The sequence below is a fragment of the Cervus elaphus genome, chromosome 5 (genome assembly GCF_910594005.1).
Source record: "Cervus elaphus chromosome 5, mCerEla1.1, whole genome shotgun sequence".
In the NCBI taxonomy this organism is placed as follows: domain Eukaryota; kingdom Metazoa; phylum Chordata; class Mammalia; order Artiodactyla; family Cervidae; genus Cervus; species Cervus elaphus.
In genome coordinates this window covers 134,349,321-134,372,294 of record NC_057819.1, presented here as the reverse complement: position 1 = coordinate 134,372,294, position 22,974 = coordinate 134,349,321, and positions in this window count along the sequence as shown.

Here is a 22,974-nt window from a genome sequence, read left to right as displayed (position 1 = left end):
AAATGGGGAGCTGTTTCCTTCTCCAGGGGATCTTCCCAAACCAGGATCGAACCCAGGTCTCCCGCATTGCAGGTGGATTCTTTACTGTTTGAGCCACAAGGGAAACCCAAGAATACTGGAGTGGGTAGCCTATCCCTTCTCCAGTGGATATTCGCAACCCAGGAATTGAACTGGGGTCTCCTGCATTGCAGGCAGATTCATTACCAGCTGAGCTATCAGGGAAGCCCATCCCAGTGTAAACAAGCCAGTTCTCCCACCAGTTAGCCCTGTAGGTAAGAGCTGGCATTGCTGTGGTTGAATGGGGGACCCACCCATGCCCCCTGCAGCCCCCAAAGCAGCCCTGTGGATGCAGGCATCCAGGAAACGTGGTGTGGAAACTGACACCCTTGGTCATGTGCTGGGTCGCTCAGCTTCGGCCCCTGTGTTCCGTTCTTCTTTCAGCCTTCCTCTGGGGACTTCGTGAGGAATGAATGAAAGAGAAACGGATCTGACCTGTGGGGGGCGGTGACTGGGGTGAGTCGCTTCCCCCAGTGTCCCCCTAGGTCAGAGGTGGGGGGATGGATGGGGGCCTCCTCCAACCCAGCGACCTCTGGGTTAGTCCCCTGGAGCCCTGACACACCAGCTCCTACCCCGCCACCCTCAGAGGAGTGTGTGAAGACATGAGAAAGCTCTGGTCTAGGAGCCAAGACTGTCGCCAGGTCGCCCTGGCTCCACGACGGACTCACTGGGTACCTTGGACCAGCTGGAACCACGGGGGAGGAAGGCATGTCTCCAGTCCTCCTTTCAGAGTTGTTTTAGGGTCAAATAAAGAGCCTCGTACATCGCATCCACTTAGCGACCCTCACAGCCTGAGTAGTGGGTGTTCCCCTCTCTATCTTTCTTTGTGACCACCAAGGAAATTACCTAACTCCTCTGTGTCTCAAATTCCCACAGTGCCATGTGGTGGATAATAGCAAGAATAACAGCAAATGTAAACTGCAGCTCTAGACGGTGACCTCCTCGAGGTTCATGCCTTGGAACATCCGGCTCAGACCCTGATGGCCTCAAGGCCAGAGTTTCCCAAGGACATTAAGTGGCCTCTTTGTTCTTGTCCAGAGTTGCTTGACTGTTATTTTTACCTGTTAATTCACTTGAGGGATGTGGACTCCAGTGGGGGCTTGGCAGTTTGCCTTTCTATCCATGGACACCCAATTGTCAAGCCTGCTTTGTCCAGAGATTGTAAGAGTGTAGACTGTGGAGTCAAATAAGGACTTGACCGCCGGCAAAGGGAACGGGAGCAAACTCAAGACTGTCTGAGACCGTTCATCATGCCTGGGTGAGCACAATTTAAATCTGGAAATTTCTGCTCAGCCGGATTAGAGAGCTCTAAATGGCAGTATTTAACTCCTGCCTGCGGTCCCTGGAGCTTCTCCCAAGTGACATTTCCAGATCTGAGGGGGGCATGTCCTCCACTTGCTGGGGAGGAGGCTCTGGACCGACCTTGTTCTAGAGAGTCTGGGTGCTTGGTGTCTTCCCAGCGGAGCTGTGTGGGATGCCTTTTCCTGTGGGGGAGGGGGAACAAGTCATCATACCCGTCGTGACTTCTCTGGACAGCTGAGCAGGTGGAGGGGTGTGTAGACCCCACTCCAAAGCTGTCTTTTCCAACAGAGTGATGCCTTTCCCCTTAGCAGATCATTTGGGTAGTCCCCACAATTCTTCAAGTCTTCAGAAAATCAACCCTTAATATTCATTGGAAGGATTGATGCTGAAACTGAAGCGCCAATACTCTGGCCACATGACTAGAAGAACTGACTCATTGGAAAAGATCCTGATGCCGGGAAAGACTGAAGGTGGGAGGAGAAGGGGGCGACAGAGGATGAGATAGTTGGATGGCATCACCAACTCGACGGACATGAGTTTGAATAAACTCCGGGAGATGGCGAAGGACAGGGAAGCCTGGTGTGCTGTGGTCCATGGGGTCGCAAAGAGTTGGACATGACTTAGCGACTGAAAAACAACCACACAATTCTTCACTGTACTTTGGCCATGAAGACAAAGCTTTACTGAGCTCAGAACCGGCTGATAACCCCACCTCCAGGGTGATGCAGCCAGCCAGCGGCCCTGGGAGAGGAATAATACAGTAGTAGGCAGCTCCCTGCGTGTGAGGTGCCCGTCTAAGCTGGAGGAGGCTGTAGGCAGGGGACAGGCAGCAGGAAAGGAGGTGCCCTCGGCTGGCTGGTCTGCAGAAGTGGCTCTGAAAGCCTTACTTAAAAGCTTTGTTCTCCCCTCTGTCCTCCAGAAATAATGACCTTGTGTGGCAGCTTTTTGTAATATCTCATTTCCATGCCCCAAGCAATGGTTCAGCTGATTTCCCAAAGCTTAATGGGGGGATGTGGGGAGCCTGGGAGATACCGTGAATGAATAGACATAAAGAGTGGTTTTGTGTTTTCTTAGCAAAGGGTCGGGAAGGAGTCTTAGAAGGTTCCCGGGCTCGGCTCAGTGTGGAGGCTTATTGGGAGCCCGTCCAATCTGCTGGGATCAGAGAAGAATCCCTCCAGATCCGTGTCCCACAGCCTCCCCACCATCAGATTAGGTGCTCGGCAAGAGTGCCGTTTTCTTTTTCTTCAGTATTTCAGCAAGATCCTTTGAGAGAGAGGGCAGAGGAGAAAATGGTACTTGGCTTTATGTATTTAGGTTTATTCCACTTCATCTGCTGATCGCGTCCATCCCAGGCATGGTGACTGGAGCCGGACGCCTCCGGTTGGCAGTGGAGAGGTAGCCGTGTCGCTGTCTCCACACTAGCTGGCCCCAGGAGTGCAGAGGGTGGGAAGCTGCCCCACCCCCCATGTGCCAGTTCAATTCGAGCATCAGTTCACTTAATCACAGCAACTGTGGAAGGCGGATCTTTACCCAATTATGCAGAAGATAAGCCTCCAGCTAAGCAGAGAGTCAGCAAACCAGCTGCGCTTTGAACCGGCTCCACCTGGGGTGTGGCCAGGCTCTGTCAGCTACTTACTGCACCCCAGCCCCCGGGATCTCCAAAGCCCTCTAGGTACATCTGCTTCCTCCCCGCCTCCTTCCTGTCGTTATCCAGGTGAAATCAAGTTCAAAGTCACAACAGTGTGGAGTGGTGAAGAAAGGCCTGCCCCTTGCATCCCAGGTGGGGCGAAGACAACTCCGCAGTTCCCGGGAAGGTGGGCGGTGAGCTGGGCTGACGGCAGGTGATGGAAGCCACCAGCCCCAGGGGCCCCCCGTCCTCCCCTTCCTTCCCGCTGCTGCCCCCGGCACCGAACGCTTGCTGGTGCTGGCCAGAGCGGAGGGCAGGGGCCACCCCTGGTGTGGGGCCCGTGGCTTCTCTGAGCCAGCTCCTGCGCTGGGCTGCTGCCCTCCTGGGCATTCAGGCTTATTCAAACCTGTGTGTCTTCAAACTAGATACCATCAGGCAGTCTCTTCTCACCAGAATCTATTCGGGAGCCAGCCCCATGGATCAGCATATTGATACTAACAACCAGAACCTGTTCAGGAACCAGCTCCATAGACCAGCATGTTGACACTAACAACCAGAATCTGTTTGGGAACCAGCCCCATGGGTCAGCACGTCGACACTAACAAGCTGACTTGGCCAAAGCTTCCAGCCCAGCACGCTGACAGTTAGCCAGTTATTCTGAGAACATTCTTTTCAAAACACTCGACAAACAGGCTGAGAGGTTCCTTTGTCCACAGCCAGCCTCTGAAACTGAGCCGAAGCTCAAAGGGTTGAGAAGAGCTCCAAGGAGAGTGTGCGAGGAGGAGCAGGAGGCGGAAGCCTTTGTCAGTGTGGGTGGGGAAGATGGTCAGTGACAGTGAATTTTGCTTCGAACATGGATCATTTGTGCTTTTATCAAAGTGGAGCTTTTAATTCCTAAAATATAACAGCCTTGTGCGGGAGCTTGAAGGAAAGGCAGCTTTTCCTGCAGAACTTTGCTGTCGAGCGCTGCAGTGGAATGGAAACTGTGGTTCAGAGTCGGTCAAGCTGCTTCCGGCTCCTGACACCACCTCGCTTTCATTTCCTGCACCCTGCAGCTCCAGGCTGCCCGCTGGCTGGGAGCTGTGGCTGCCTTTGGCCCCCTTGGAGCTGCGCTTGCCGCCGTGTGGATGAGCTCGTTTTATCCTGCAGACGTCTTTGTGAATCATGGAAATCAATTGAATGTTGCACTCTGCCTCCTGTTGGCGATTCTCACTCTTTGTTATGGGTCTCTGCTGTCTTTTTCTCCAAGGCCTTTTCCTCTGAAGAGGGAAGGGGAAGTTGTTGGAGTTGGGTCACTGGAGGTTTCCAGTCCTGCTCTGCCATCTGCAGCTGCATGGCCTGGGGCTGGTGGCCGTCCCTCTCTGGGCCTTGGTAAAATGGGGAACCAGGCCTCTGCCTCGCGGAGTTGTTGCTCGGATTAAAGAAGCCAGAACACGGCATTGACACAATGCGGCCAGAGGCTAAGCATTCCTCAGCTTCCTAAGCACCAGGCATGACCCTTAGCTTGTATTAATGCATCTGATCTTCTCCAGAACACTTTGCAATAGGTTGTGGTGGGTCTCATCTCACCAAAGCGGTGACAGAGGTTCGTAGGAGCAGATCACCCTGTCTGGGCTGTGCAGGATGGAGCCCTTTGCTGTCCCTTGCAGTCAGGCTCCAAAACCTGCACTGATAATTTTGACCCAAATATGTACTTTAGGTGGTGACTTTATCATGTTTGTCAGTACTCCCTAAAAATCTGGTTTAAGTCCCTCCATAGCAGCATCAACAATCGCAGACCTCACCAGACTTACATGCTCTTTGTGGCGTAGACCATCACCCGTGAATGTGCCCAACCCAGAAATGCTGGGGGTTCCTCAGCAGGACTCTGCAGGAACCTCTGAATGTGGATTCTGTCCCCATAGGAACCTCTGCACGTGGATCTCCCTGGTGACAAAGACATCGTTAAAATCGCTGCTGTCCTGGACTTTCCTGGTGGTCCAGTGGTTAAGACTCTGTGCTCCTAATTCAGGGGACACGGGTTTGATCCCTGGTCCTGGGAGGTCTGGAATGCTGTGTTGTGCGGCCAAAAACAGTCCTTGCTGTCCTTTGCCAGAACCCTTCAAGATCTCATGGCCAGAGTGCCGGGCTGGTGCCGGAACAGCCCCGGGGTTAGTGCTCCTCCGCTGCCGAGCGACAGAGCGGCTCCTCCTCGTGCAGCTGCCGCCAGAGACGAGTCAGGGGCCCCGCTTACCCAGGCCGGGCAGGGATGACCTCAGCAGAGTCACTGCTAGATGCACATGACATGAGCTAAGAAGTAACATTTGTCGTGTGGGTGCACGAGGCTGCCAGGCCTCTGGGGTCCTCTGGAAGTGGTCTGAAGACTCTCTGGGGTCTTGGGTGTGTCTGCCCAGCAGTAGCTGCTCCTTGGCTTGAGGGTTGTGCCCTCAGGACCCCTTCCGAACCGCCCTGGCAGTAGATGGAATTCGCAGGTGCTCTCTTCTGCCTCCTTACCCAGTGGATCTGATACCAGACCGTTTCCACACAAACACAGGATGGAAAATGAGTGGACTTCCTAGAAGGGCTATTTTGAATGCTCTGGAGCTTTTACAATTCAGGGAGACATCTTCTTTGGGCTTGTGCTGTGCCTGCAGGGAGTGCTATCACCTGGGTCACCTTGGGGGCGGTGCTGCCGGGTGGCAGAGTTGCCCACTCACGGCCTCGGGCCCAGGGCAGGTCTGCAGGAAGATGCCCTGTGCATCTCACCCCTGACCTGCTGCCTTGCTGGGCTCCTCTGTGTGTTCAACAGTCTCTATCCCACAAGGCGGGTTCATGATGGGCCAGGGTGAACACAAGCTCTCACTTACTGAGCCGGGCACTTTGTAATAGGAAAGACATTGTCATCCCCATTCTATAGAGATGAACTGAGGCTTCAGGTAACTTATTCACGGTCAAAGCTAGCAGATAGGAGAGCTGAGTCCTGGTCTAGGATTGGCTGTCCAAGGAACTTGTTCTTCCTGCAGCGCAGTACTTTTCAGCTCTAAACACCCTTGACAATGGCCTAGGGGGACTTTAGAAAGGAAGGCCTCATTCCCAGAGGCCCTGACCCCACTGGATGCACTCCGGGCACCTTATTTTTTGAGCTACCAAGGGATTCCTAATACACAGGCGGGCAAAGGATCAGGGCACAGGGCCAGGATGGCTTTGGACCCAAGTCCTCCTGGAAAGCGCTTGATTCCCAGCTGAATTCGCCGCTGGCGCCTGCAGCCTGGCTCGGTCTCTGGTAACTCACAGGGAATTAAGGGGGGCGGGGGGCGGTCCTGTCATCAGCTGGGCCGGCTGTGCCCTGGGGTCAGCGGGGCAGGCAGCTGTCAGTCAGGTGTGATCTGAGAGATTCTAGGAGGCTGTCCTTCGCCTGGGGTGGGTCACGCTGCCCTGCCCTTTTCCTGCCTTTCCACCTGGCAGGTGGGAGAACAAGGGAGCTGTGGCTCTGACTCCAGAAGGCCCTGCGATGGGAGGGCCTGGGGACATGGGGACCGAGCCAGCTCCCTCCCCTCCAGCATCCTGCCAGTCCCCACCCGACCTGCATGGTTTACCTGGGAGAGAGGAGGGGCTCTGCCAGAAGGCAGAGGGCTTGAAGAGTGAGAGGAAGGAGGGGGTGCTCCCACAGGGGCTGGGGACCCCACGATGCCTCGGCGCTCCCACGGGGGGCTCAGTGCTGTGGGAATCAGGAAGTGGACGGCCCTGCTCTCAGGAGCCTGGCCCCGCCGCGCCTGCCCTGGGCTCCTCCTCCGTCTGCCTAGGCCAGTTCCCAGCAGGCTGCCCGCTGCACTTGCCAATGGAGCCAGATGCTGCTTTGGGGAAAATACCTTCTGGAGTTTGTTGTCTGAGCCCTCCCAGCCGACACCCACGGTGGAGAAGATGTGTCAGGATAAATGGAAAATCTCTTCATAAATATTTGGAAAAAAGCAAAAGGGAAAAAGGAGAGAGGAACTCACTGTCTGGGATGCCTTGGGGGCATCTTGGTGCCGGCCACAGACAGATGGGGGAGGCAGGTCACCAACATTCCTCACCTTGTCCGAGGCCCCAGCGGGAGCCGCCAGGGCCGGGCCTGGTTCGGGCTGCGGGCACCGCGGGGCTGCGGCTCCGGGGAGGGGCCAGGCCTGCCTGGGTCACCAGCAGAAGCCACGGAACACAGGCAGCGCCAAGCTGCCACGTCTCCATAACGCATAATCGTGCCTCTAAACTCAGCCTTGGGACTTCGCTACAGGTGGAGCGCAGGCTGCAGTGGCTTCGGGGCGCCCCTGGGAGGAGAGTGGAGAGGCCCCGGGGACCGAGGCACTGAGGGCGGAGCTGGCGCCGGAGCAGAGGAGGGGCAGCACGGCGGAGCGGCCCCGGGATGGGCTCCGCCGCCCGGAAGGCTCAGCTGAGGGACCAGAGCGGGCAGCGTCCTCCGCAGGCCATGCCTCCCCAGTGACAGGGGCCCTTCCCGGGTCTGGAGATCCCCTTGGCTTCACTCCTGCACCGCCCCGGTTCCAGCCACACCGCCCCGTGTGTCCCTGGAAACAGAAGCTGCTGCTCAGGTCCGCTTGTCCTTGGGCTCCTCGCACGCCCTCTTGCTGCCCTCCGGCAGCGTCGCTTGCCCACTGCAGAGGCGTGGCTCCCTTTGTCTCAGATCACAGGGGATGGACTCTTCACACTGGAGGGAAGGACGGTCTGAGGGGGCGGCCACCGGGCTGGGCAGGGTCCCTGGAAGACAAAATGCTGGGAGAAGGTTCTTGGGAGCAGGTGGGTTCCTAAATGTAAGTGTGTTGTTCAGTTGCTCAGTCATGTCCAACTTTTTGCGATTCCATGGGTTGCAGCATGCCAGGCTTCCCTGTCCTTCACCATCTCCTGGAGTTTGCTCAAACTCATTTCCATTGACTTGGTGATGCCATCCAGCCATCTCATCCTCTAAGTCTAAGTTTTGGTGCCTGTAATTAACTTGGATGTGCATGGGGTCCTCTGCCTGGAGGCTGGGCAGACACTATCCCCCCATAGTGGCTGATGTTCTTTAAGTTCATGGTTGGTGCCGTCACAACAGGTGAGGACCTTGCGCATGTCGGGAGAGGAGGGAGGAGGCTGCAGAGGACAGGGCAGGTGGGACAAGAGGTCTGTCCCCAGGATGTAGACATGTATACGTGGCAGGTACGGAGGACGTAGATGTGTATACGCGGCAGATGCAGAGGACGCAGACGTGTACACGCGGCAGATGCCGAGGACGTAGACATAAATATGCAGCAGATACGGAGGACGTAGACGTGTATACACGGCAGATACGGAGGACGTAGACATGTATACACAGCAGGGTATGGAGGACGCAGACGTGTATACGCAGCAGATACGGAGGACGCAGACGTGTATATGCGGCAGGGTACAGAGGATGTAGACGTGTATACGTCCCAGAGGAGATGCCCTGTGGGAACTGGCCCACAAACACAGAGGCCAGACAGACCCACCATGCACCTTCCAGAAGCTGAGAACCAGGAAAGCTGGTGATGAAAACCTGTCTGAGCCCAAAGGTCCAAGAAGCAGGAGCTCTGATGTCTGAGGGTGGGAGACGGTGCCAGATCAGGAAGAGAGAAAGAGGACTCATCCTTTTCCACCTCCTGTTCTACTCGGACCCTCGGCGGATTGGACGGTGCCCCTCGCTCTGACGAGTTCGGGTCTCCACTCACCTCCTGACAAGAGCGTTCCTCTCTGGGAAAACGCCCTCCCAGACAGCCCGAGACCATCACCAGCTAGCTGGCCCGCCGTCTCTCGGCCCAGCCAAGGTGAAGCAGAGAACTCACCACCACAGCCTGTCTCTTCCTTAGACTGCAGGTATCGGAAGGATTAGCCACTTCCTGAAGGACGTGGGACCCGGAGGCCTGGAGGCTGGGCTCAGAGCTGGCGGAAGAGTGGCTCCAACAACCGGGTGAACATGAAGTCTCCCTGATTGGTCAAATTCTCTCTGGTGTATTGACTGCAAGTCAGTCCTACCAGACAGAAATGCTGGGTTCTGCACATGTTTCAAAATATCGCTTTAGAGAAACTGACGGAGAATTAAAAGCCAACTGAAAATGAGGCTGGTTGAGAAGCAAAGGCTTTGGTTCTTGGTTCGTCTATCAGCCAACTGCATTCCCCAGGTCTTCCTGGTGTCTGGCCCTGGACTGGTGGTATCAGATGAGTGATTAAGCAGAGTGAACGTGATGTACTAACTCCTTGACTCAGGTGACAGACCCAGTGGGTTGAATGGTGACCACCCCCCAAAAAGGCACATCTGTGTTCTCACCCCTAGGACCCATGAGGGCAACTAACAACCTTATGAGGAGAAGGGGTCTTTGCAGATGCAACCAAGGATCTGAGATGAGACGGTCCCAGAGAGGGGCAGGCCTTGGTTCAAGTCAAGTGTCCTTACCGGAGGACAGGGGGAGACAGACAGCGGGGCAGCCAGAGGGGTCTGGACATTGCCAATGCCCTCGTGCCTCTGCTGGACACCGAGGCCCAGGTTTCCAAGCCTGGGGTCGATGCTAACGCCGGCCAGGCACCCCCATCACCACGGCCTGCCCACTGCCCTGTGTCTCGCCCAGGTCTCCTTCCTGCCTCGGCCTCAGCAAGCTCTTGTCCAGCTCAACGCCGACACACACCTGGCTTGACCTCTATCTAGAAAGTTCTTTCTTCTCCTGGTGGGTATCGACTCTTGGTCTCAACTTCGGGGTCAGCTTCTCGGCAACGCCTGTCCAGACCCTCCACCTGCGATTGAGCACTTTCTCCTTCCTTGTGCATCCTCTTCTCGGCTCCTGTCCCCAGCTCACTAGTGACACTTCACCTCTGTTCTTTCCACACGTGCACACGTGCACACACACACACACAGCCAACCCCAGGTGGCATGTGGCCACCTTTCTTTTGTTCAGATCTGACTCTCCACCACAAACACAGGAGAAAAGCTCTGATTATTTACTGAGAGAAAAGGTAAAGGACTAGCTTCCCTGAGCCATATGGGGAGGGGAGGAGCAAAAAGGAGCCCGCAGTTACCGGACAAGCTTTTCCCGGAACCCTACGAGTTTGTTATCTCACAACAGCAGACTTGGAAATGTAATTACTTTGTTTTTCTCTCCTCCCAAAGCCTTGTTTTTAAACTATTTTCCTTGTGGAGTAAGTATGTGCATTAACCCTTATGGCAGCAGAAGAGAAGAAGGGTTTGTGGGCTTAGAGCAAGCTTGCGGAAGTCAGACACCCAGAAGGAGAAACTTCCTGTCCAATGGAACATTGGATGAAAATTAAAATGCACTTGCAGAAAATAAGTTGGTTGCTATAGCAACAGGTCCCGGGTTCTCCCTCAGAAGAAAAACGTAGAGGTGGCGGGGAGTCAACTAACTTAACTTTGGTCTCGGCTTGAGAGAAGGAGCCATCCCAACAGATCTGGGGACTGTGCTGCAAAGCGTCTTGTGTCGCCAGCATAAAATGATGTTTGCACGCCTTCCCGGCCTGGCCCGTTAGGCCCCTTGCTTCCCTGGTTGGCTCCTGTGGACAGCAGAATGTTCAGCGCCCGCCCGGCACGGCTTCTGACCCTCTCAGGGGGGTGCAGTTTAGCACACTTCCTGCATTAAAATGCTCCCTGAAACCCACTCTCTGAAGATACCCTGTGCCAGGCCCTTTGGCAACGAGTAATCACCTTCTAGAAGGCTCTCCCGGTGAATTCGGGTTTGTCTATATATGGTTTCCCAGGGTGGAATCCACCCACTTGCACGGGGAGAGTTCATCGAAAGTGTCAGAGAAGGGAGTGGAGAGGTGATTCTCCGCGTGCGTTCGGGGTGCGTGGGGAGGGGCAGCGGTGGGCGGCGGGGCTGAAGCGGGCAGGCAGGCGCCCTCTGTGGCCACGCGGACGGCGGGGTGCAGACGCTGGGGCGTGGATGCTGGGGCGCAGACGGCAGGGCGCAGCGGTCCCTGTGAGTGGGCAGCCGGCCTCGGCGGTCTCCTCTGAGCAGATCACCTGTTGAGCATGTGAGCCCAAAGAAGCACTTTTCAGTGACAAACAGGCCCGGATCATGCTCCTGCTCCGTCTGCTGGTGGGTGGTGGTGGTCCATGAAGCTTGCAGCTTCATTTCACTCTCTGTCTTTGCTCCACGTGCGTTTGTTGAAGTCCCTCTGTGAGAGGCTCCACAGAGGAGCCCACGTCCTCGTCTCTGCAACCTGTGAGTAAATGCACAGGTTACCATATGAAAGGAAAGCCCACGTCCTCATCTCTGGAACTGTAAGTAAGCACACACCTCACCGCATGAGGGGGTTAAGGCTTCAGGTGGCATTAAGGTTGCTCCACAGACACCCTCACGCAGGGGGTGGTCCTGGATTATTGGGGGGGGCCCAATGCAATCACAAGCGTTCTTGAAAGCATAAGAGGGAGGCAGAGAGGAGGTCAGAGCAACGTGCTGTGAAGGGCGGACCCGCCGCTGACTCTGAAGATGAAGGAAGGGGTGTGAGCACGGGGGAGGCGACTCCAGAAGCTGGCAAGGGTGAGGAGCGGTACCCGCCCAGGGTGTCTGGAGAGGACCGCAGTCCTGCCCACACCTTGACTCTAGCCCAGGGAGCCCCCACAACTGTAAGACAGGAAATCCGTGCTGTTTCAAGCCTTAGATGGTGATCTGTTTACAGCAGCCCTGAGGTGTGCTAAGGCCCAGGCCTGCACTGGGTTCTGGGGACCAGGGAGGCATGTTCCCCACCAGTCACAGTCCAGAGGGGGCGTGGACGGAAGGACGGGCTGGTGGGAGAGAGGTTGGCAGCCCGGACCTGGGAGGGGATGAGCCAGCAGGGTGGGGGCTGGGGAGGCCCCGGACACATGCACTGGCCCAGTAGCGATGGCCCGGTGACCTCAGCACAGAGGCTTGAGTCTCCTCCCGGAAGCTGCAGGGGAGTCTGGGAAGGTTTTGAGTGGGAAATGGACGGGTTTTGATGAACCTGATCAGAGAAATCAGGCAGAAGCAAAAACGAGTCAAAATCAGAAAGTGGATCAAAAACAAAGCTCGTCAAGGTTCTGGGCCCAGCAGGCAGTCCAGCTCGCAGGCGGGGGAGGCTGAGCAAGGCCCTGCCTCCCTTGCTCTTCCCAGCTGGCCTGGGTCCCTGACCCGTCTCAGGTGAGTCCTGGAGCCCCTCGGGTGGCCTGCTCCCCTCTCCTCCCCACATGGTCCTCTGCTCGAGGGCCCCGAGGAGGAAGGCGGTGGAGATGGAGCTGTGGTTACAGGCTGAGCTGGGCCTGCCAGCCCTCCATAAATTAAACGTAAACTGTAACGATTGATTATTTAGGGCATAATTGCCATTATTTTCTAATATGAAAAAGCAGGGATGAACACTGAAATGGATGCCAGCCAGAACGAAGAGAGGCATTCAATTCATTCCTGGAGCTGCTGACAAAGCAGTCCCCATGAGGGCTGCCTTGGGCCACGCCAGGCTGCACTGGCTCTGGGGGGGGGGCATGCCCCCGGGCTGGGGGCTGCTGGGGGCCCGACTCTGCCCTCTGCCGGCTGGGCGGGTGGCAGCCCCAGCTGCTTGGGGGGTGGGCTGGGCTCTGGTCCCACGTGGCAGCCAGAAGGGCAAGAGGGAGGTCAGCGGAGGACCTGGGAGGCTGGGGTCAAGTGCAGACTCGGTTTCTTGTCCGTGGCCGAAGCCCTGGGGCCCGCGGGGGGCGCTTCGAGGAGGACTGGAATTCCCTCCTCCTGTGACTGAGCCTGGAGACCCTCAGTCCCTGCTTTCCCTGTGGCTCTGCCACAGTGGGGTCCTGTCTTCTTGTTCCTCTTCCAATTTGCCCAGTCCCTGGGTCGCCATGGTGACAACACTGTGTGATTCGAACCCCCCCACAGCCCAGGGACCGTCACGGCAGGTGCTCTGTGCCCTGACCTCCTTAAATCCCTCAACCCCCGCCGGCCGCGTTGCCTGATTTTACACAGAAGCTTGAGGCTCAAAGGGTTACATGGTTTTCCACCTACATACACCTTGTTAGTGGCGGAGTCCGGATTCACACCCAGGTCTCTGTCAATTCCTGAGCCAGCCTCTCCCCTCCATGCCGCTGGCCACTGTCCCAACCCTCTACCACCCCAACCCCCGAGGGCCCCCCTTAGACAGGCCCCAGGGCGGGCTTGCTCTGGCGGGAGAGGGGGCACTTCTGCAGCTTGGGGCAGCCGCTTTGGGGAGCCAGCACTTGCAAGAGTGGTGTTTCCTGCTGCCTTCAGAGCTGGGTCCTCTCCCAACCAGACCCACTTCCAAGTCATCGTGTAGTTGCCGAACCAAACAGCAAAACGCGGGTGAGAGTGCTGCTGTCAGTCCAATGCTGGGGCCTCCTCTCCTGCCCACCCGGCCCACACTGTCTCCCACCCGTGCCTCCAGCACCGGGCCCGGGAGACACAGGCTGTCCTTTGCCGCTCACTCACACACACACACACACACACGCGTGCGTGCTTCCTAAAGGCACACTCCAGCAGTTAAGCTGATCAACAGATACCAAAGGCTGGAGTTTGCCTTTAGGAAGCTCCCAGCCAGGAGGGGAGCCAGGCAGCAGATGGGTGGGGTGGATTCTACGTCCAGGAGCTGCTTCAGGCAAGACGGGCTGAGGACGTCCAGGCTGGGTGGAGGCGTAGGAAGCTGCGGACATTTGCACAAAGTCACAGATGGTGAGGAGAGTGCAGGACAGTCCTCCCGGCTGGGCGCACAGGCCCACCCGTGGGAGCGGGAGTGTCTGGGGGTCTGGGGGGCAGGCCGGCAGGAGAGGCAGGAGCCAAGGCTGGCACGGACCCAAGAGCTGGGTCGCAAAGGATGTGGCTTTTTTTCTTGAAATGGTGGGATGTCATTGAGAGAATTCAGAAGCTAGAAATCGAGTGACATGCACAAACCTTCCAGAGACTAGCATCAGTGTGGAGCAGAGAGCAGAGGGTGTCAGGGGACCCCAAGAGGGAGGCTTGGTGTCTGGGCAGGAGAGGGAGCTGGCTCAGGCCAGGAGGGGCCTCGAGGCAGGCGGGGAGAGACCTGAGCCGGACGGGGTGGGGGTGGCCTTGACAGAGGTCTCCATAAATGGAGCTGAGAAGGAAACAGCAGCGGGATGGCAGCCACTCACCTCCCAGACCCGTCCCAGTCCTGCCCGGTGCCAGGACACGCACCGTGTCTGCTGCCGTGCCCAGCCCCAGCTCTCAGGACCCGCTGCTGGGAGCCGAGGGGGCAGCACCATCCTGACACTTGTGTGACTCACAGTCCCTGTGCCCAGCACCTGGGAAGCCAGCGTGGCCTCTGCGGCCACTGGCATCTACTTGATTGAAGACATCAGCTCAGGAACTGCGGCTTCCTGAATGAAACCTAAAATCACATTGCCTCTGCGGCTGCAGCTGGAAGGACTCCAGCCCCGCCGATGCTCCCACAGAGGCCGTGCTGGGCTTGCTGGGCCATGGCTGGAGTTCCTCCCATGCCCACCATGCGGTATGGCCTGCCCCTCCCCAGGGAGGTGCGGACCCAGGGGGAAGCAGTGAGCTGCCAGGGGGCTGTTTAGACAGGGAGACGGCCACTTGTAAGAAAGCAGGTACCCCCAACACACACACACACACACACACACACACACATATACACACACACTCACATGCTCATGCACATACACACTCATGCACACACACGCTCATGCACACACACACGCATACACTCACACACTCTCACATATACAAACTCAAACACACATGCACACACTGACATACACTCACATGCATGTGCATATACACATGAGTGTGCACACACCCACACCACATGCATACACATGCACACTCACACACAGATGCTCACACACATACACATGCACACACACACATGCTCATGCACACACATGCTCATGCATACACATGCACACACACATACACAAACTCATACACACATGCACACACACTGACATACACATGCACACTCACACACAGATGCTCACACACATACACATGCACACACACACACATGCTCATGCACACACTCATGCATACACATGCACACATACACAAACTCATACACACATGCACACACACTGACATACACTCACACATGCATATGCATACACACAAGAATGTGCACACACTCACGCACACTCACACACACACTTATACACATTCACACATACACAGCTAACTCACACACACATGCTCACACACATACTCTCACACACACACACTTATGCACATTCTCACACACATTCTCTCTCTCTCTCTCTCTCACACACACACACACACACACATGTCAGGGCTAGGACAGTTAATGTTCTATGAGCAGCTCTCATCTGAAGAGAGCTAATTGACTCCAATTTGCATTTCCCCAGGTCTCATAACTCCCTGTTTTGCCTTCTTTACGCCGCGGGAGCCTTGGGGGCCAAGCAGCTGTGTCACAGAGGGCTGTGTAACCCGCACGACCACCTTGTGTTCACCAGCAGGATGGACAGAGCCTTGCGTCACCGAGACACCCCCCCCTCGCCCCACGGGACGCTGGTGTGCCAGCCTGGGAGCCCCTGAGACGTTCTCCCCTCCCTAGGAAAGAAAGCTGGCGGGATGCCTCGGAGGGACCTCAGAAGGGACTCCGAACTGGTGGCCACCTCCTCCAGCATTCCCAGACAAGATGGTTCCCCAGTGGCAGGTGTCTTGAGACAGTTTATTTCGGGAGGAAGGACTCAGCTCTGTCTGCACGTGGGAGTGTGTTCCGCTCCCCAGAGCCACCGGGCAGGGTTCCAGGAAGCCGGGTTATTAAGCAGGTTTTCAAAGTCTGAGGTCATTGCTGTTCTCTCCTCCCTGCAAAAACCCCAGACGTCAGCTCCTCCCAGCAGCCAGCTCCCCAGATTCCTGAATGCCTGGCCCCATTCATTCACTCACTCATTCACTTCCTTACTCCACACACATTTATCACAGCCCTGCAGCGTGTCAGGCACCAGGGTACAGGATGAACCAAGCATGCAGCCCTGTTGTCAAGGAACTGAGTTTCTGGTAAGGGAGGAAGGAAAAAGCAAGTCAATAAAAGAGCAATAGAGAGAATGGTGTGAACAGCCAAAGAAGCAGGCCCAGTGGAGGGTGTGAAGGACCCACGGGTCTGGGCCGGTCTCTGGGCTGTGGCCGGGACAAAAGAGGAGGCTGAGCCTGGGGTGCATGGCCAGATGGTAACTTTTGGGAAATGTTAAAAGAAGCTCAAGGTGAGGGATGGCTGACTTTGTGAGCCAAGTTGTGAGGGCTGTGTTCGCCTTGCTAAGCAGTTTCGGTTTTATTCTGGAGGCAAGGGGGAGCCAGGACAAGTTCTGAAGCCAAAAGGGACACTAGTCTCTGTGCAGTGTCTGCATTTTAGGACAATCCCTCTGGCTGCCATGGGGCGAGTCTCTGGAGAGGAGACAGGCAGCATGAGAACCTGACCTGTGAACAGTGAGCTTGGAGAGGACAAGGAGAGACATCGAGGAGGTGGAATCCCCAGGTGGATTGTGAGATGTCGAGGGTGAGGCAGTGGGTGGATTTTATTCCTAGGACCCTGGCCTGGGGAACTGGAGTGGTAAAGGCTGCCCTTATCTGTTTCAGGAACACTTTCAGCAGCAAGATGTAGAAACCTAACAGTGACTTAAACAATAAAAAAAAGTTTTTAATTATCCCACATCCTGATAAGTCTGGAGGTGAGCCATCTAGGGCTGGTTTAACATCTCAAGAGTGTCATTAAAGATCTAGGATCTTTCTTTCTTTTTGCTCCCCCATCCTCAATGTATTTGCTCATTAACTTCATGGTTGCAAGATGGCTGCTGTAGCTCCAGACATTTTCATGGCAGGAAGAAGAGGTGGTCATAGCCACATCTGTTCCCTTAAATCAAGAAAAACAAAGCTTCCAGAGATTCCACCTATAAGTCAATGGCCATCCTTAGCTTGAAGAAAACTGGGAAAGTGAGTTTTTAAATTTCCGGCACCAATAGTGGAGGCACGTAAGAAAGAGAGGGTCTGGGAACAGGCCTTGAGTTAGCAGTGTCACCAACCAAGATGAAAAGCTTTGGAGGAAAAGGCAGCTTAGCCCCATGCCTGGGGAGGAGTGGGATGTGGGAAAAAAGCAACCTCAACACAAGAAAAGACTCTTGAGAGTCCCTTGGACAGCAAGGAGATCAAAACAGGCAATCCTAAAGGAGGTCAACCCTGAATATTCTTTGGAAGGACTGAAGCTGAAGTTCCAGTACTTTGGCCATTTGATGAGAAGAGCCGACGCATTGGAGAAGACCCTGATGCTGTGAAAGATTGAGGGCCTGTGTCTCTGGGCCTTGGTTTCCTCCTGGTCCTGCGTGAGACACCAGACTATTCCTGATTCCACAGCAGTCACTGAAGTGTCAGGTGTGCACAACGATGTTCAAAGGAAATCTCTAGGAACCTGCTGCAACATCTGGAACCAGCTCATCCGGCCAGATAATAAAACCCTGGCGGTGGAGAAGAAAGGCTGATGGTGGTCTGCAGGCCACTTGCCGGGACCAGCCCAGCTCGCCCTCCTGCCAAGATCGCCCACCCAGGGGTCCCCCAGAACCTCCCGATGCTGGTGGTGGGCCCCACTGTCAGACCCCAGTGCTGATCGAAATAGGCTTCCTGGACGCAGAACTCTCTCGGTCAGGATGCGCGGTCCGCCCTGGAGGGAGAGGTTTGGCTCAGCTGTCCCACGTCAGAGGTGGGATCTGAGATTCTGGGCTATTGCAGGGGCGGCCGTGGCTCCCCGTCAGGCTGGAGGACTGCTCGACGTGAGATTGTGAAGACTGGACCAGGCATCCTAGCTCCCTGCATGCTGACCATGGGCAGGTCACTTCACCCCCATGAGCTTCGGGGTTCTCAACTGTAAGATGGAGATCGCACCACCTGGCACCCTCGGGCCTTGCCACAGCCCGGGGAGACTAGCATCCTCAGCAACCCCATCTCGCAGAGGAGAAGACTGAGGCCTCGGAAGTCCCCTGGCCTGGAAACAGCAGAGGCCGAAACCCGCCAGGTCTGTGGCTCCAGGACCTGGGCTCTGTCCCAGCGAAGGCTTGCCCACCCCCTGAAGGTGTCGTGCGTTGTGCGTTGTGAACGCAGAGTCCACGTGGCCGGCAGGGGGGCGGCTGACTGGTGGGGGAACGGCCACCCCACCCCCCGACAGCCCAGCCCCTCCACCCCCACCCCCTCCCCAGGCCTGCCGGCAGCGAGCTGGGGAGACACAGTTGGCAAAACACATTAGCATCTTCCTCTCTGCTAATTAGCTTTGTGAAGAATTATTTATTTATCTATTATTTTCACCAGAGAGCAACTGGGGCTGCAGGAATGTGGTGACAGGTGTTACGTGAAAGGGGAGGAAAGGAGCGCACCCCTTGCCCAGAGCTGGATCGTCTCCATGCGGACACGAGCAGAGGTCAGGGAGCCCATGGGCGTTTTGCGGGGAGAGGCTGGGGGAACAGAACAAAGCCCAGGCGTGAGTAGAGGGGGCACCCACACCCCCGGGGTCTGGAGAAACATGCCCACCCTGGACGGTGTCTGCCTGAAGGTCAGAGGGCAGCGTGGGGTTGAAGGCCGTCCCCACTCTGCCCTATGCGGCCGCTCTGTGTCTGCCAAGGAACCTCCCTCCATCCCTCACATCCCAACTCAACAGCATCTCCTCTGGGGAGAGATTTCAGACATTTGGGAGCAGAGCACAGTCCTGCCTTCATGCACTTGTCTAGGTGACTCTCCTAGTCATCCTGGCACCTGTGAATATGTCAAGTGTCTCTGGTTTCCGAGGTCAAGCATGACTGAGCTCACGCGGAGCCGGTAAATGCTGGTTAAAGGGGCAGCTGGTGTGAGGCGATGGCTGCAGGCTGAGCAGGTGAAGGAGGGCTTCCTGGAGGAGGAGTCTGGGACTGTGCGTTCAGTGATTGTGGGATGAGGCCGAGTGGCCCCACACATAGTACGGGCTGGATCACATAGCCAGAGGGCCTCCCTGAGACACGACTGCTTCCTGAAGGCAGTGAGGTTGTGTCTGACGCTGGGGCCTGTCTCAGCACTGGCCTGACTCAGACAGCTGTGTGTCTGAGGGACCTCACCACTGTGGGCGTTTGCTCACTTGCTGAGAATATGAATGGAGACACTGTGATGTAACCAGAAGACAATGCGGTCCAGTGCCTTGAAAATAGAGCTTTCCTTTAATTCAGCATTTCCATTTTAAAATAATTTGTCCTAAGGAAGTCTATCTCAAACTATTTCTGCAAGTATATCCATCACAATGCTAGTTCAGATAGGAAAATGTAAAACAATACAAATGTCCATCCACAGGGGACTGTTTCAGGAAATTACATCAACGCAAATACTGGAGTGAATAGCCATTCCCTTCTTCACTGAAGGAATAGCCGTTCCTTCTGGGTTGGGATCATCCCAACCCAGGGATCGAACCCAAGTCTCCTGCATTGCAGGCAGAGTCTTTACTGTCTGTGTTACTGGGGAAGCCCTTACATCAATATAATAGAGCATATACAGTTAATTACAAAGAATCTTATTTCCCTACCCAGGGATCAAACCTGCAACCCCTGCATTGGAAGGAAAGTCTTAACCACTTGACCACCAGGGAAGTCTCAAGAATACAACCTGACAACAGTAGTGTTATGTATTTTCAAAGCGTTCTATAAAAGCATGTACTGCTTTTTTAATTGAAAAGCTGGGAGAAAAACGTTATTAAAGATTAGAAAACAATCATCATTTCTTTAGGCCACAGAGTCAGCTTATCTCAGCAGTTCTCAAATCAGCTGGGTCAGATGTGGCTGGCCTTGGTCTGGTCAGGTTGGCTGAGCTGATTCAGGTGTTTTTACTGAGCTGCCAGGGCTTCCCAGGTGGCTCAGGGGGAAGAACCCACCTATCAGCGCAGGAGACACGGGTTTGAGCCCTGGGTCGGGAAGATCCCCTGCAGGAGGGCACGGCAGCCCACTCCGGTATTCTTGCCTGGAGAATCCCATGGAAAGTGGGCTACAGTCCATGGGGTCACATATAATTGGACACAACTGAGCAACTGAGCAGGCACACACGCACACTGAACTGCCGAGCAGTGAGGGGGTGCTCCCTTGGGAAGCCAGCTGGCATCTGGTTGGGACGACAGGTAGCACGTGTCTCCCATCACACAGCGGGCTTGTCTAGACTCCTTCACATGATGGCTTAGGGCTCCACAGTTGCAAGAATGGAAGGATTCGCTGGAGCTGGGCCCCTGGAAGTTTAAGCCTGGAAATCGCATGTCGTCTTCACCATATTCCATTGGCAAAGAAAGACGAGTTGAGCTCAGGTCCAGGGGCAGTGAGACTGATGACCTTGCCTCTTGGTGATGAGTGAGCTGCAGACAACCGTTGTGCTTCGTGCGATCTGCCGTGCAGTAGTGCCAAACAGTCACTTACCTGACACATGTTTACCATCTGCCATGCTCTGTACTGGGCGCATGGCCCTTCCGTGGGGAGAGACACCCATTTCACTGGAGAGCTTCACCCCACCGAGCGCTGAGCACACAGCAGCTGCTCAGGGAATCTTTGTGGAAGGAGGGAGGGCACGGGCTCAGCCTCGGCATCTCCTGCCAAGACATTGAGAATCCTCTAAGAAGCCTCGCTGTTACTCCCCAGGTGAGAGGCCACGCAGCACAAGTGAACCATTCCAACACAGACGCGCATGAAAGCAAAGAAGGGCTTCCTCTAAGATGAACAAACAGAATGCTGAGTTGTCGGGGGTGCAGCCCAATCCAGGACAAGGAGACTGCCATCAGCTCCACTTTATACAGGAGAGAAAAAAGTGACCGCCTATTCATTTAGGAGGAATCATTACTCTGGGTTTAGACACAAGCAGACAAGCATAGGGAAAGAATACATTTCTTTGGTATTGCCACTAGTACCAACTCTAGACAACCCAGAAGGCAGCTTGCTGGGTTGAGATTCACAAACAGGACTCAGAGAGTGGAGGAGGCTGGGGAATGTGTGTGTGTGAGAGAGAGAGAGAGAGAGAGAGAGAAAGAGAGAGAGGGAGGGAGGGAGGGAGAGAGGAAAGAAGTGGAAAGCTTCAAATCTTTACAGAAAAGCACACAGAATGCCTCTGAAGATGTTGGTTTGCTTTGGGTGTTTATTTTTATTTTTATTTATTTATTTATTTTTTTTATTTTGGGTGTTTATTTTTAAAAAATTGATGACTTCCTCTTTTCCAGGGAAGAGATGTTTGGAGCAGCTGCTCCCTGACCCACTGTCTGCATCTGCCTCCCTGCCCTGTGCCTTCGAGGTGGCTGCTGGTGGAGGCGAGACCACAGTTTGTTTCACCCAGAAACCGGACCCTGCCTCTGTCTGAACAGCTCCCAGTGTCTTCTGGGATGCACAGAGGGACGCCCAGCGATGATCCCACCCTGTCCTGGTCCTCTTGTGGCCCAGGAGTGCAGACACGCTGCGTGTCTTGCAAGACAGGGAGGAGGAGGCTGCTGGGGAAGAGTTCAGGGGTTGCAGGCCAACTAGGTACCAGGCAGATCATGGTCCAGTGTGTGTGGTCCTGAGACCCTAAAAGCTCTCCGTCTTCCTCACCGGGTAAACTTCAAGCAAGTTACTACATCATGCCAGCCTCCGTTCCTCATTGGTCAAATGGAAAGGGTGATTGTGTCTATTCAGCATATAATAATTGTAAATTTTGTTGTTTTATGGCTCAGTCATGTCCGATCCGACTCTTTGTTGCCCCCATGGACTGTAGTCCACCAGGCTCCTCTGTCTATGGGATTCTCTGGGCAAGAATACAGGAGTGGGTTGCCACGCCCTTCTCCAGGAGATCTTCCCCACCCCAGGGATCGAACCTGGATCTCCTGCACTGAAGGCAGATTCTTTACCGTCTGAGCCACCAGGGGCTTCTTAATTGTATATTTAGCATATAATAATTATTTAAACTGTTAGCACATACCAAGTGCTCAATAAAGAGCCTTGCTGTTGTCTGCATGTTTGTGTCCCCTCAAAATTCATGTGTTGAAGTCTTAACCCCCGATGTGACAGAATGTGCAGGTGAGGCCTTTGGGAAGTAATTAAATTTGGGTGTGGAAATCAGGGTGGGGCCGCCATGACGGGATCGATGCCGAGTGAGCACTCTGCCACCCCCAGGCGTGGAACCCGGGAAGAGAGCACCCCTAGCGGAACCTGGGGAGAGGGCTCCCCTAGTGGAACCCAGGAAGACAGCGCCCCCAGTGGAACCCAGGAAGACAGCGCCCCCAGTGGAACCCAGGAAGACAGCGCCCCTAGTGGAACCCAGGAAGACAGCTCCCCTAGTGGAACCCGGGAAGACAGCGCCCCTAGTGGAACCCGGGAAGACAGCGCCCCTAGTGGAACCCGGGAAGAGAGCGCCCCTAGAGGAACCCAGGAAGACAGCGCCCCTAGTGGAACCCGGGAAGACAGCGCCCCTAGTGGAACCCGGGAAGACAGCGCCCCTAGTGGAACCCGGGAAGAGAGTGCCCCTGGAACCCACCGTGTGGCCCCTGTTCTCGGAACCCCAGCCTTGAGAAGTGATCGTTTGGTCAAGCCTCCTTCCCAAAGAGCAGCTCTGTGCAAGCTAGCGGAGAAGGTTTCTCCTCCCTCCAAACTTGCATCTCCACTTGTGAAAAGCCGGACTTGTTAATCAGATGTTTATCGGTTCCACTGTGGCTTCTGGGACAGTAAATAGAATGGATCTCTGCCTCAGCCAGACTGGTTAAGCTGCCTTTGGAAACAGATGGCATTCTGTGCAGTGACCATGGAGAAACAGAGGACGATCAGTGGTCCTCCGGGCCCCTTTCATCAGGCAGGTGGAGAACCAGCGCCCTGAATGAGGGATGAGCACAGAAAGTCCACTCCCTTGGGGTGGTGGCTGCAATCTCCTAGGTATTCATTCTAGACACACAAATAGCCAATTAAAGTGCCAGAGTAAAGGAGATGGAGACTGAACGGGTCACGTGATTTCCTTTCTCAGGAATCTAACAAGCAGTTATTTTCATCTCAGTTTAGGAACCATTCTTTC